The 15397-nt window shown below is 41.7% G+C and overlaps 1 pseudogene; it reads left to right on the top strand.

Moving 5' to 3' along the window:
- The first annotated feature begins 35 nt into the window (after positions 1 to 35).
- LOC128506937 (uncharacterized) lies at positions 36 to 15364 on the top strand (annotated as a pseudogene).
- Positions 15365 to 15397: the final 33 nt, after the last annotated feature.

Here is a 15397-nt window from a genome sequence, read left to right as displayed (position 1 = left end):
GCTCTTACACATATCTGAAGTCCTGTCTAGTTTGGATGTCGGAGTATCGGTACACATCGGTAGAGATCTTTCTTTGATTATTTTTCTCCAGGCTGTGATGTTGTTTGGTGCAGTGGCCAGTGCCAGTGATAATCCAGAAGAGTGAGTTACAATCACACACACACACACACACAGACACACACACACACACACACACACACAAAGATTTTCTCACTTAAATCACATGGTTAAATACCATTGGGTGAGCAAGGCAGATATTGCTTACTGCAAGTTTCTGATGCAGCGCAGTAAAATGTGTTTTCCTTCATCAGTGTGTGTATATCTGTGTGTGCATATGTGTGTTCCCCCCACAGTCTGTCAGTATCAGTACTACAAGGGTTCTCCTGTAGCGCAGTCCAGACTCTTCCACTGCAGAAAACCCAAGACCTAGTGAGAGCCTGTAGACCACGTGCAGGCAGAGACAAGGTCCTCCTGAAAGAGGCTCAGGTACATACACTCATACACTGTATTTGTTTACATTCTGCACATGGTCTGGAACAGCGCAATAAGTTGAGACTTAAACCTTCGAGGCTACATGAGATCCCGCACAAACTCGTTGTGTTCTGTGTTTCAGCTGGTCTGCATGTACAACTTTGTAAAAGATGATCCATCTTTTAGCTTTACTGATGTCCCCTCTGATTTGCTTCTGTACTACAGGTATGTAAGACAGTCACATACACATGTAGCAGGTCGTTGATGCGTACTGTATATATTGAATAACGTACTGTATAAGGGAAGAAGACAGCTTTACTTCTTTTGATTACTCCTCTGTGTACCAAAACGCACACTTCCCCTGCATTCAAACGTAAACATTTCAAGCATCACAGAATATGGTCATATCTTCTCTCTAATGCGTGTCTTTGTTTTGTAGCTATGAGAATATACAGAAGGAGACCTGCCAGTCATATTTCACTGCCCTGGGCCGTGCAGATTTTTCCATTCTTTCCTCTGTCCTTGACAAACAGACCATCCTGTTCAACGCTGCAAAGGACTGCCTGGTAAAAGATACACAGTAACATGTTCATAGACCAACACACTCAATATTAACACATTATTGTTATGTAAAGAAGACAAACTGGATAGGAACTCCACTGCCATCTCTCCTTAACATATCCATGCTTCACTGGTATGTCACCTGGATCAGCCAACAATTAACAACAACTTTCCATTCTCCATCCTATTTCCAGCTGTTTTCACTTCATCATTACTAATGCCCTGAATTTCCAACCCCGCTTCATCCACCCTTCTCTCTCTGGGGCATCCAACACACTCTCGTTTTTACTTCCTCAATTTTTTTTTTGCAGAGCTCAGTTCATCTGGCCAATCAGTAGAAATTCTAGCTTACTTCTTATTCCTGTTTGTCGAACCGCTTCCACATCTGAGGCATCTGTCTCACGTCTTCTCTGAATTTTACACAACAGTCTTCTTCTTTTGGCTTCCACCATTATAATCTATCTTTCCCTTATGGTTTGTAAATCTGTAGGATATATCTGGTGTGAGTCTGACCAGGGATCAGGTGGCGATGCTGGGGAATATGGCTTGCACACTGGACGCCTCCTACATCCAGAACTCTGACCCTCTCATTTTGGAGAACCTAAAGAACTGTGGAGATCTATCTGACTCCCAGATAACTGCTGTACTGTCACTGCTCCTCAGTGGAAACACTGCTTATGGGTAAGACAGAGCTTGAAGAAAACAACTTTTCTGAACCTTCGTTACAATACATTTTTTAAATGAATCATTTTTGTATTATACTGTACATGAATAAGATGTCACAAACATTGATATTTTAATCAGCAATCCGTCAACGTGGAACGAGCAGACAGTGCATCAACTTGGCATCCTGGCTGTCTACTTCACATCAGACCTCTGCGACAAACTTAGCTTTGTATGTAAACATGTTCAGTTTTCATTTGGTGAAAAATGCTTCATTTGTTTATGGAATGTTAGATAAGTTTTACTCATTTACCCTACTGTCTGTGCTTATTGTTGCAGAATGTAAAGAGGGAGATCCTGTCAGTCCTGAGAGAGCAGAAGATCCCGATCAAGATCCTAAGGACATTCTTTACGAAATGCAACTCAGAAGATGCAACAGGTAACAGTATTCACAGTGTAAAGCACACTGAGATAGAGAGATATAGTTTCAGATTCTCTCCGTCCGTGACTGACTTCCTGTTCTGTGTGTAACAGTGAGCGACATCTCAGCGGTGACGATTTCAGATCCGTCGTTCCCTTTCGGCTTTAATTCCACCCAGTTTGATCTGTATCTGGACATCTCCGTCCTGCAGTACAACCTGGCAGCCATCACTGAGAAAGTGGTGGACATCAGCCTCCAGACTGTCATTCTGAAAAAGTTAAACCAGGTCAGCAGCACTGAATGCTGGAGTCTTTCACACTACAGGAAACAAGAGATTGTTTGTGTCATTTCAGTTATAGGATTCTGACCTTCCTGACAGAGTTGGGTTAAATGTGATATTGGGAGCTTGTTTGTTGTCCAAGTGTACTTCTGCCAAAACTGGGTTGTTTTGCATTGAGAGTTGAAATTTTGTCTTTGCGTGTATGTTGCATTTCCCCAATTTGGATAGTGTGTGTTAATTGCTGATTTTGTGTCCATATGTAGATTTACCCATCAGGCCTTGATGATGGTGTGCTGCAGCTTCTGGGCTCCACTTCTCGTGTGGCCACTACAGATGACATCAGCAAGTGGAACATTAACATGATTGACACACTCTACTCTTTAATGGACCCGAACAATGGACCCTGGGACCCACACATGGTAAAGTGTGTGTGTGTGTGTGTGTGTGTGTGTGTGTGTGTGTGTGTGTGTGAGAGAGAGAGAGAGAGAGGATCTGTGATCCTACAGATCCTCATTTTCAGTGCTCAGACACTGATGTGCTTGCTACAAGAATAATGTTTGTGTGTTTTGTAGAGTCAAGCACTGATTATGAGGTATTTGAGCACGGAGGATCACTATCTGGAAAGTGCGGAAATTAACGCAATCGGTTCCAACATCTGTACTTTAAACGTCAGTGTACTGCAAACCATCACTGCTGAGAGCCTAAAGTAAGTACACCCTCGTAGGCACACCCTTCCATAAACATTGATGAACAAATGAAAGAAATTTAAGAATAAAATGAGTACAGTAGTTCTCACCTAGATTTTTTCATTATGCAGGACGGTCCTGTCTCCAGATCTGTCGTCATGTTCTATTGAACAAAAATCTGTTCTGTACATCATCGCCAACTCTTCATTCAGCAATGAACACAGCAATACCCTGACATTCTACCAACTCATAAGACCTTACTTGGGTAAAGCACACATCCACATTACAGACAGTATTACAGACAAGCAAAGACATAAATTAGTTTTTTTTTTTTTTAAACAGCAGTATTGGAAATGAATTTAAAGAATTCACATGAATGCACACACACACACACACACACACACAAAGAACTGGATTCTTTAAGAATTTTTTCTATCTATGTGTGTGTAGGTGGAGCTCCTCTGGAGGATATACAAGCTCTTTCTACCCAGAATATCATCATGGACATCACCACATTTATCAGTCTAAACCCTGCTGTTCTCAAGGTATAAAACATAAAATGAACAGAGGTTTGAGTTATTATACAGAGGTATCTTGGCATATACAGTAGTTGATCAATTGGAATGGTTATTACCGTCGCGCTCACCGCCGCGTAAAAACGTCAGCGGCCAAAATAAATCAGTTGCATTTCAAAGTCATTCGTAAAATGGCCGCCAGGTGGCGCAAAGTGACATTTTCGCTCGTTGCCGTAAATACAACAGTGACCGTTATACAGCGTATCTCTGTATCGGTTTATTGTTATTTAAGTTCTGGATTATTTCAGGTACTTTAAACACATTGTTGGGTTGCTCATGTTGGCTCTTATGAGATACAAATGTCAAGTTTACAAATGAACACCTGGTTGGGTTATTTTGACCCAACAACTGGTTTATTCATTATTCTTTCCTTTCTCCAAATATCAGCCTGCAGAATGTTTGAAATATTACTGTTTATTGTGTTACAGGTGTAGTTTTAAGAGTTGTTTAGGCAGGAATGCGTGTGTATACAGCTCAAAACCTCCATCAGTTATTAAAGATAGCGGCTATTTAGAAAACATGCCCAGTGATTTCGGAGCTTCAGGAAATCTCCCGGCGCTCTGCGCATAACACCGGGCCAACTCGTGTCGGAAAGAATTTATAAACGGTTTCTAAACATGGGCTATTGTTTTTTTACTTATAATATTTGTTAATTTAATTTAAATGAGGTTTGGGCTCAGGACTTCGACTCGGCATCGTGATTCTCCTCTTTAATTTACTCCATAGTTTTAATCAGCGCTCAGCCGCATGCATGAAGTTTTCCATGATTATGAACGCGTCGGGAAAACAGCAAGCAGACTGACTCTGACCATTTAAAAAAACGTTTGCGTTCATTTTCTGACGCGCTCAAGTTCACCAAAAACAATACAGAACAGCGCAGCTTACAACACTTATAAAAAAATCACAACACTTACAAAATCACAACGTTTTTCCGTTATTGTGAGTGCGCTTAAATAAAAGTTGAGTCTTATAAAGGCATGTAGTCTTATATAGTTTTATTATATAGTTTTTGCACATTAATCTGACACAGTTTTTTCAGCCTGTCACGGTGTGCGCCCAAATCAATATCGCTCCTCGCTCACTAGTTAGGCGGCCTCTCCTTCAGACATGCGAAGCAGCGGGACCGCAGAATTACACATGACTGGTGAGCTATCGTTGCTATCGTTGCCCGGGCTTGCACCACGCGCTATAAAATACTCGAGGTTTGTTGGGCTACAGTGGATTTTACTACGCGCTGTGTATGCAGCGCGCGTGCAACAACGCGGAAGTGCGGCATGCAAGCAGGGCAAATGGAACGCGCCCCAGAGACTTCAAAGGAGCGAGAGGTGGGAGGGGGGCGGTACTGCCATCCGCGGAGAGCGAGAGTCAGCGCGAGCAGACGGATGGCCATTGCACTCACACCGCGTAGTAAAATCCACTGTAACCCAACAAACCCCAATCATCACCAGCCGTGCCTTATTCCGTCATGTCATGTGGGCATTATAAGCTTTGTATTGAAAACTTCTAACTAAAAAGTGGCAGCTGGCACGCCTAAAAATAGACGCAGGTTATTTTTTTAATAGTCTAAATAAAAACCCTCCGATTTAATTTCCTATAGTCTAACCAACGCTCAGCCGCACGCATAGTTTTCCCGAGCGCGAGGAATTTTTTTGTGCTAAATAATGTTTATGCAGTATAAGAATTCCTATTAATCCTGGGTTGTTCTTTTAGTGTCACTATAGTGCTTTACAATGCCAGACAACATTCAAATACAAATGATTCACCCTCCCCAGGTGTGAATCGGCTGTTCTCACCTATACATTCAGAGGAACTGAAATGCACTTCTCCCCACTTTAAAAACCTCTTGAATCTGAGGCTCTTCTGGAGACTTTCAGTGATTTCAATTTGTGTAATTTTAATCTCCTGGATTCTAGATTCTAAAGTTGACATTGTTACCTTTTTTAATCATTGGAATGGAAGAATTTGAGATTTTCCTTATGATAGCATAAATTGCATTGTTTTTAATCAGTCTATACACAATAATATTCTTTGGTATTTTTTTTTTTAAACGGGTATGGGGGCTATCTTGGTTCATTAATCTCCGTGCCTGGTTTAGGTTTAGTATTCAGTGCGCATCTGTTATATTACAACTATCATAACACTCAAATACCTTTTATTGGGGGTTAAGTGACTGATGTGCCTAACATTTTTCAGCTGAGTCTTTGTTTCACTGAAAACGATCGCGACACCCCTCTCTCTCACACACACACACACACACACACAGAGCCGACCAAATCATTAGCACGTCCCTCCCCCAAACAGCACAGACATTTACTTTATATCCATTTACTTACACTTGAACTGAGTTTTTTGAGTAACATGGGTCGAACCCGTTACAAATCATAACAGTCTACTGCATTTCATTCTTATAATAACGCAAAAACACAAGCGGGGCTGAAAGACCGACATCTGCTGACACAGTAGAACGTCCTAACACTGTTTTAATTTTACGGTCATTTATTTCAGTTAATAAATCTACTATAAATTTAAAGAACACAAGAAATAAGATGACACAAATCCATACACGCTTTTTTTCTAATTACAAGTGATAAAATCAAAAGGCTCACTGTGTTAACATTTATTGTGCCTAAATTTGATCCTAATAAGATTTGATTTAATTTGAATTTTAGAACAGTGGCAGCTGGAACACCTAAAACAGATGCAGGATTATTTTTTTATAATCTAAATAAAAATGCTTTTTTAAACGTGGGCTATTGTTATTTACATGCAATATTTGTTAATTTAATTTAAATGGGGTTTGGTCTCCGGAATGTTGAGCATCAGGATCCTCTTCTTTACTTTCCTACGTAGAATCAGCGCTTAATCGCACGCATAAAGTTTTGTAAATTCGTTTAATGTTTAATAGTAAATAATGACCCCCGTTGCGCTGTACCACCGCTCGGAAAACCTTATGAAATACAAGTTTAGGACAATTATGATGATCTGCCACGGCGTGCGCGTGTGATGGGTGTACGCCCAAATCTACTATAACTACTCCCTCACTCCGTAGGCTCCCTAAATAGCCGGCAAAGGGACGGGAGCCGCCTATTTGTGCCAGCTGGCGATAATTAACGTTAATATGATCTCGGGCTTGCTCCGCATTATAAAAGCAAGGCGCGGAGATTTGTCTGAGGTCTGGGAAGTACGTGATGTGATGAAGAATATAAAAAAAAAGCATGTCAGTGGGGAGATGTGACGCGGCCCAGGCGCTTTAAACAAGGACACTAGAATTCCGCCCTTTGATCTCCGCGCTGAGGACAGCGCGAGAAAGAGCTGCGCGAGCTCCCGCGGCATCTTCACTCCCTTACTAATAATTAAAAAAAATTCACAATCCTTCACTAATAAATCTACTATAAATTTAAAGAACACAAGATATAAGACGACACAAAACCCACACGCATAATTACACGTGATAAAATTTAAAGGCTCACTGTGTTATTTTGTTTAAATTTGATCCTAATAAGATTTAATTTAATTTAAATTCTACATTTATATCGTCATTTTAGTTCTGTGATTATAAATTTGTTTAACTACAATGTTTTACTTGATTTTATCCGCCACTACGTGCAGTTCTAAAACTCTGTGTCTCATTAATCCAGCAGAGAATGAACTAAGGCATGAGGCGTCAGCCTGTAGTTATATAGCGCCACTCAACGGTAAAAGCCAGCAAACGCACAAAGCCAAACGGTACCGCCGAGCGCGGCGACGGTAGGACCTACATTCCGATTGATTAACCACTGTACTGTAAATTTTATACATTCTGGAAGCGAGTTCTTAAGGTAAAATTAAGTATTTTCCCATTGCAAATAACGGAAATGCAAATAATCCATTTCAGCCACCAAAAATGTACCAATATTCCCAATTTGGTCATATTTTTGCATCTAAAAACAAGCAGAAAATTTAAAAAAGACATTGAAATAAAACCAAATATGAAATGAATAGACAATAAATCTCAGATAATCTTAATTTTGTAATTTCTTTTGGCACCAGCTGCTTCAAAAACAAAACTGAAAGTGGTTCCCTTTTCTTCTTACTGCCATGCCTGCTAACATTCTTCGGGAGCGTGGTGCTATGTATTTATTAAATCCTGCACAAAATGCAATAAACCAACAAAAAAAAAATGTGTGAACTTGCTTCGCTTGGTTTTCCACTGATGCAAACAAGTTTGGAACGGCTCTCTGAAGTGCGCACAATGTAGCAGGCCCCCGATTCAGCTCGGTTCGGCTCGGTTCGGTCTCTTTTATGCCGAAAATGCTTGTTGTGCCGAGGCAAATTTCCTGCAAAATGTTTAGTTCTTAGGGCGAAAATACATGAGGCGGGGTGTTCGTATGCTAAGATATCACTGTATAAAGAAAGACTGTGGAGTAACTTGATGATGAACTGTTTTTGTGTGTGCCAGATGCTGAATGTGAGCACAGTAAGGGGTCTAATGGGGGTAAACATTGCGGAACTGCAGCTGTTTGAGAACTCATCAGTGGTTCAGTCCTGGGTGTCACAACAGAACCAGTCTGATCTGAATACACTGAATCTTGGCATCATCAACCACAACCCTTGTTTTGGTGTAGACAGGTGGGCAGTTTTACAGTATCAAGTGAAAAAGAATAAACTTTGTAGAAAATGTTTAAGTACAGTAGGTATGTACTATAATACTTTTTCTCCACCCAGTCAACAACTTCATGGCGAGATTGCATCCGGAAATGTTTCTGCAGTGCTGTGCAATTTCAGCATTCCTGACTATGCCTGCTCATCAGTGAGTTCTCTAACAATAGAAATCACCTCTGCTCACGCTCAGTCCTGTTGTGTACGAAAGAAATTTTCTGTTTCCTTTCTTTCAAGGCTGTTGTTCTAACCTCTGATGATCTGGCCACACTGCTCACATGTGAACTATCAAGCAGCGTGATCTACTCCAAAGAAGCTTGGAGACGTTTCTTCCAGAATTTTGCTGGACCTTTGGATGAAGCATTGGACAGGTTTTCCATCATGGTATGACCATGTTATCAGTGCTGTGGTCAAAATGTACATTTGTGTCAAACAGTGCACTGAAGTTTATTCTCTTCCCTGTAGAACATCAGCAGCATTCAGTCTGACCCAAATATACTTGATGCCATCGGGGAGGTGATAATCAGTAACTTCAACACAGAACAGCTGATGAATGTCACATTTATCAGCAAGTGGTTCCAGGTCAGGCTAAGACCATTTTTGTCATCAGTGTCCACAGACTTTCTCTCCAGCCTCAGTTCCAAGAACTTCAACTGCAAGAGCTACCAAGTTGTGTAAGGATGGACAGGGGAATTTCAGACTGCCACATGTGTACTTTAGGCCATGAATATGAAGTAATTCATGACAAAACCTGTTTTGTTTTCCTAAAACCTAGGGTGGAAGCTCTCAGTAGTCTAGAACCTCTCATGAATGAGGATCAGAAGCATTCAGTCTTCACTACCTTGATCTTTCCCTTTCTGTCAAGAGTTGACCTGCCAGGTACGTAGGCTACTTTAAAGTGCCCTTAAAAAGAAAGGTGACAGTCCCAACCATGGTTAAATTAAGATAATTGACTACCTAAAGAAAATGCCCCAAGAGCCATTAAGGAATGTTTTGATGAATGTATCTAATGGTCTCTGATCATTTTAGATCCTGGCTGTGTTTCCGACACTTCTGGCAGCAATGACTGGCTTAAAAATAACCTGAGGATTTTCTCCGTTTATGCCTCCTTGGAGGATCTCAGAATTCTGAACGCGAATTTCTCCAGCGTGAGTAACATCACAGTTGCAGTAACTGCTCGTTTCTCTTGAGGTCGCAGTTCAATTCAATTCAAATCAATTTTATTTGTATAGCACTTTCAACAATTGTCATTGTCGCAAAGCAGCTTGACACAATCAAAGGAATTATTAAATTCTGTATGGAATGTAAGTGTGCATGAATCAAGATGAGCAGATTGTCCCTGGTAAGCAAGCCGCGGGCGACAGTGGCAAGGAAAAATCTCCCTGAGATGGTAAAAGGAAGAAACCTTGAGAGGAACCAGACTCAACAGGGAACCCATCCTCATTTGGGTGAAACAGAAAGCAGGAAGTGATCTGCATTTATACATTGTGTTAGATGGCAGGCAGTTCAGCTATAACAGTTGATGTTAATTGATGTAAATATGGAGTCCAGGTAGTTATTAGAGACAATTGCAATCTTGAACTATCGAGCAACCGCAGCCAAGTCAAGTCCTCAGAGAAACAGCTGTCAACAGCAGTTGAGACCAGAACCGTCTTTATGGTAGAGTGAAACCATCCCCAGACACCAGACGCTTTCCAAAGAGACACACAGGGCATCCATGCGACGAGATCTCCAACCAGAAGTGGGGCACCAGGATGGGTCAGACAGGTCCGAAGGGCAGAGGGAGTCTGGAACACTGGCAGCTCAGGAACGACATGTGTAGCTTAACAGAGAGAGAAAAGAGAGAGAGGGGGAGAGAGAGAAGAGAGAGAGGGGGGGGAGAACAAAAGAGGGGAGAGCAGAAGAGGAGAGATAACAGTTAGGTATGGTCGCAGTCACATAATGTATAATTCGATTGTATATTTAGTGTAGAGTGCAAGCAGAGACTCCGGCAGGACTAACTATAACAGGATAACTAAAAGGGAGAGCCAGAAGGAAACACAGACATGAGGGCTCCCTGAGATGTAAAGGAAACAATCATTCTAGCTGAATGCGGTCCTGTGACTAGAACTTCTGTCTTATCAGGATTAAGCAGAAAGACATTAATTAGCATCCAATCTCTTATGTCCTGAGCACACATTGCACAAATTTAGTAAGCTGATTTTTCTCATCTGGTTTTGCTGAGACATATAACTGTGTGTCGTCAGCCTAACAATGAAAACTAATACCATGTTTACGGATTATGTTGCCAAGAGGAAGCATGTATAGGGAAAAAAGCAGTGGGCCTAAAACCGAACCTTGTGGAACATCAAATTTCACTTGAGAGCATGCAGAATAATCACCATTTAAGTTTACATACTGATAACAATTGGTCAAATAGGATCTGAGCCAGGAGAGGGCTGTACTCTTAATTCCTACTACATTTTCCAATCTGTGAAGAAGAATCCCATGATCAATGGTGTCAAACGCTGCACTGAGGTCGAGTAAAACAAGCATAGTTACACAACCCTGATCAGAGGCCAATAGGAGGTCATTTACTACTTTAACGAGTGCTGCTTCTATGCTGTGATGAGGCCTAAATCCTGACTGATAAGCAGTTGAGTATAGTAGTAAAAGATGGTCTCTGGGTTTTGTTTGGGAGAATCGCTGCATCACTGTCCCTTTGCTTTCCATTATTGTTTTCATCCTTCACACTCCTGCTATCGGGGAGAAAGTTACCGAAGCATTCGGTTACACACGTCCAGACTGTACGTCCGCCACAGATCAACTCAGCTACCTCAAAACATTGAGACTGGACTGATTAATCAACACAACCGCAAACGGATTGATCTCCACTACCAAACTATTGTACAAACCAACTTGTAAATGTGCTTTTGCACAATATTCATTACTTGATCTTTTTTGCACTAACTATTTTATTCCTTGCTGCTACTTACGGAACGTTTACTTTTTACCGTTTCTCCTCGCACTACCTCAACTCATTACCTCAACACCACAGAGTATTGTAATGTCATGTTTGTCGCACTGGCACTTTGTCGCTCTTGTTTGCACATTTGCACGTGCACTTTATGTTGTCTCTTCTTTGTAAAAACTTAGATAGTTCCCAGCTAGTCAGCTAAATAGGTCTCTTAGTTAGCTAGTTAGTTTTCCTGTTAATTTATGTTGTAAATTTATGTTGAATGTAGGACCTTGGTCCTGGACAAATGTTGTTTCGTTTCACTGTGTACTAACTTTATATGGTTGAAGTGACAATAAAGCCGACTTGACTTGACTTGACTTGACTTGACCTGGTGTGAACAGAATGTGTGACATGCATATTTTGTCCGGCAGGGGGCAGTATTAGGCTTGCTGTCCAGTGAGCAGAAGGCACAGTTCATCTTGCAGCCAGATTCAGGAGTGTTGGGAAATGAGTCTGTGTTTAGAGAGGTGTTCAGCAATATGGTGGCATCTTTAGATCTAATCCAACTTGGCAGCTTCTTCACAGCCTTCAACCAGACTTCAAAACAAGTGAGGATCTCTGTAGTCCACATCCAGGACACATTTTCTTTTGGATGCCACACATTTATTTTGTGCACAAGAATTATTAAAGTCCACATGTGTTCAGGCTGTTTACCCATATTGCTGTGTGTTTACAGATGAACTCGAGCATTTCTACAGCAATTTCCGAAATCATCCTTAATGTGACACTTTTGAATCTGGCACCAGACTTCCAAAGTTTCAGCCCAGAAGAATTTGCCCTGTGGTTCCAGACCTACCTTTCCTTCTTTCTTCCTGTGATTGGTCCAAACACCCTGTCAGTCATCCCCATGAACATCAGCGGTGACTCCTACAGAGAGATGTGAGCTCCTCAACATGCACACACAGATCTATTCTATGTATTTTATTTGCAATTCATCATGATTTTTCTGTTGTTGTTTTCACAGAGTGATAGGACTTGATAATGTGTACAGTCACCTCACCAATACACAGTCCAACACTGTCTTCAATCACACACTAGACTATCTCCAGTACCAGTCGAGTCAAGGTGTGTGTGTGTGTGTGTGTGTGTGTGTGTGTGTGTGTGTGTGTGTGTGTGTGTGTGTGTTTTTTTGTTTTAAGTATGCATGCTCCAGTTTGTGTATTTGCTGACTCCGGCTATTCCTGTGTGCGGGCAGTAATCAGGAGATGCAATTGAATGTCATGCATTTACTGGTCTGGTGTTATCAGTCTAAAGTTTTTGTAGACATTTATTTATTCATGCATTTATTTTATTTGTGGCATATTTTGCTTCACAGGCCTGAGATTTTACAGCAGTGGGAGCTTCTTCATGTTCCTGAACCAGTTCTTCCGCAGTTTTGGATTCCCTAACCTGAAGGATTTCCTGTCTCTGATCCCAGCTGATCGACAGGCAGAGGTATCTCTGATCTATCGTACCGGTCCGATTGGTTAATTGCTCAGTAAAAGTTTTACGTTGCTGTCAGTAAGTTGCCCAAGTCCCCCTATGTAATGAGTGCATTGTCTCTGATCTGTGTCCTTAAGATTTTGGACTCCATCTCTGTGGAAGAACTCAGTGAGTTCTTGAACAGGCCAGATGCAGTCACTGATGGGGCTGAGCTCTGCACGCTCCTCAACAACTACAATATGACCAATCAGTACCTAGAAAGGGTATACCAGGCGTTATTTTATCCCCGTTTTAGTCCATGTGGATTTCCTGCCTTTATTTACTCTTGATTGACCTGATTGATGGCGCAATCCATGTTTCTCTCTACAGGAACCCGTTTTGTCCTCAGCTTTGGCCAGCCTCACGTTGGCCTGTGTCTGGCCTCAGGCTCTCAGGGCCTCTTCTCCAGCGGATGTAGAACAGTGGTTTGATTTCACACTGGTTAACTACCTTCCCTACCTCACCTTCCAACTCATCAGCTCCACCCAGCTCAGTGAGGCCTCCTGTCTATCATACAGGAAACTGTAAGTCTTTGTTGGATGTAGCATTACATAAGGATCTCAGCATCAACACTTCCCTCTGTCTGTTGGCTAAAATACTCTTGTAAAACCTGTATTAACGTGACCTCTGTTCATGTGTGTCTCATCAGGGTGTCTGTCCTCGGAAAAAACTACAACTTTTCTGCGACTAATTTTGCTCCAGCTGATGTGTACAGCTCTATAAGAGCATATCTGACCAACAATGGTAAGCATAATTAGAATAAGAATAATCTCTCTTTTGTCTCTCTGTACTGAATGGTACTGAACACTCATTTCTTATATTTGTGGGCCTCATAACTATAGCATAACTATGTGAATGTGTATGATGCAGATGGCAGGCCCCGCTGCTTTAACTCCTCAGATCCTCTTCTGAACTCCACTGCATGGTTTGCTGACAACATTGGATTCTTTATCACTTTCATCAGTCTCTCTGATCTGCATTCATTCCTATCAGGAAACATGGTAACATACACACACACAACCTCACACACCCATACCTAGATATCTGTAGGTATTCATGTTGGACATTTAGACATTTATACAAGTGATTGCTTCGGATCATCTTCATATACGGTATCTGTAAACTGTATTAAACAACACACACCCATTTTGTGTGTGTTTGGTATTGTGTCCTTCAGACAAGTGTGTTGCTGGAGAACTCAGAAAATCTTCAGCTGTTCAACAACTCTGGAATATCAGCCATAGTCCTCGAATACTACACAACAGAGTTATACACCCAGAATCCTGACTTCAGCCCACTCAGGTAACACACTACACTCAACACTACACACCAAGCTACTTATTTGATTTGTTCCTCTGTGCTGGCATTTATGAAAGTTGGTTTGTGTTCTCATAGATTGCCAGCTGGACTGCTGTGTCATTCTCCATCGTCCATGTTTGATGATCTTGGAGATTCAGATGTCCAGACCATCCTGAGGAGCATCAACAACTACTGCACAGCAATTACTCCAGAGGTGATGAATCAATAAGACCCTGTCCGTTCACCAGTCAATTATTCCGTAGTAGCGTGACTGACCTATAATTCTCTTCTCCCTTCAGGTCACAGCTGTGCTGGTGGCAAAGGTCCCCAACATATCTGCGTCCACCATTCAATCTTTGGGCAGCCAGTGTGTGGGCCTGACTGTGGGCCAGATAAGCTCCGCCCCCTCCAATGCTATAATCAGCTCTCTATCCACACTCAGTAACATCAGTGGCTGGGACCAGGGCCAAGTGAACGCCCTCATCCAGAGCATCATTAATGCAGGCTTTAATGTAAGTGTACACTGCACACCTGGCAGCAATGTCGATCTACGTTACTGAAAGCAAGACCATGTATATTTACAGCGATTTCCACCTGTACATAACACAATTCTCTTGCTGTTCAAACATTTACCATCTCCTCCCTTATTGCATTTAAAAACCAAAAAAGTAAGGCTCTGTTTTTGTTTTTGGTTTGCCTCACAGGTCAGCAGTGCCTCCTCTCTGGTGTCCCTGGGAACACTCATCAGTGGTGTTCCTTCTGCAACCATCTCCAACATCCCATATTCTGAGATTCTGTCTCTATCCCAGAATCCAACATTCATCAATAACATTCTATCAGCTCCAACTGTTCTGCAAGAGACATTCGTCCAGAAGGTATGCGCTCTTTCTCTTTTCCTATTCACCATGGATGTTTTACAGACATCTTGAAGTCCTGTCCAAACTGCAGAGAGATGGGGAAGCATGTAGAACTTAAACAGTCTGGGGAGACTATCAGAAAATGCCGACAATATTAAAGATTAATTCAATTTCCAGCAAATATAGTTTTAGACAAGACTGAAAAAAATGTAAAGAAACTGAAATATTGAAAAAAAATGTAAAGGTCTTCGACACTGTCTTCCAGATAATCTCTGTAGACCAAACTGAAGCGATAGCGAATGTTCCAGGGGGACTGGTGATGTATATCCCACTTGTTCTACTGACATCTCTGAGCTCTGAAGACATTTCACTCATCAACACCCAGAGCTGGAGTCATAAACAGGTAACTGAACAGACCCACATTGCTGGAGACATGTCAATCCCTATAGAGTAACACAGTATGACTGTGATCACAGCTCTTACACAT

This window comes from Clarias gariepinus, chromosome 18 (assembly GCF_024256425.1).
Source record: "Clarias gariepinus isolate MV-2021 ecotype Netherlands chromosome 18, CGAR_prim_01v2, whole genome shotgun sequence".
Classification (NCBI taxonomy): domain Eukaryota; kingdom Metazoa; phylum Chordata; class Actinopteri; order Siluriformes; family Clariidae; genus Clarias; species Clarias gariepinus.
This window is presented reverse-complemented; position numbering and strand designations above follow the sequence as displayed.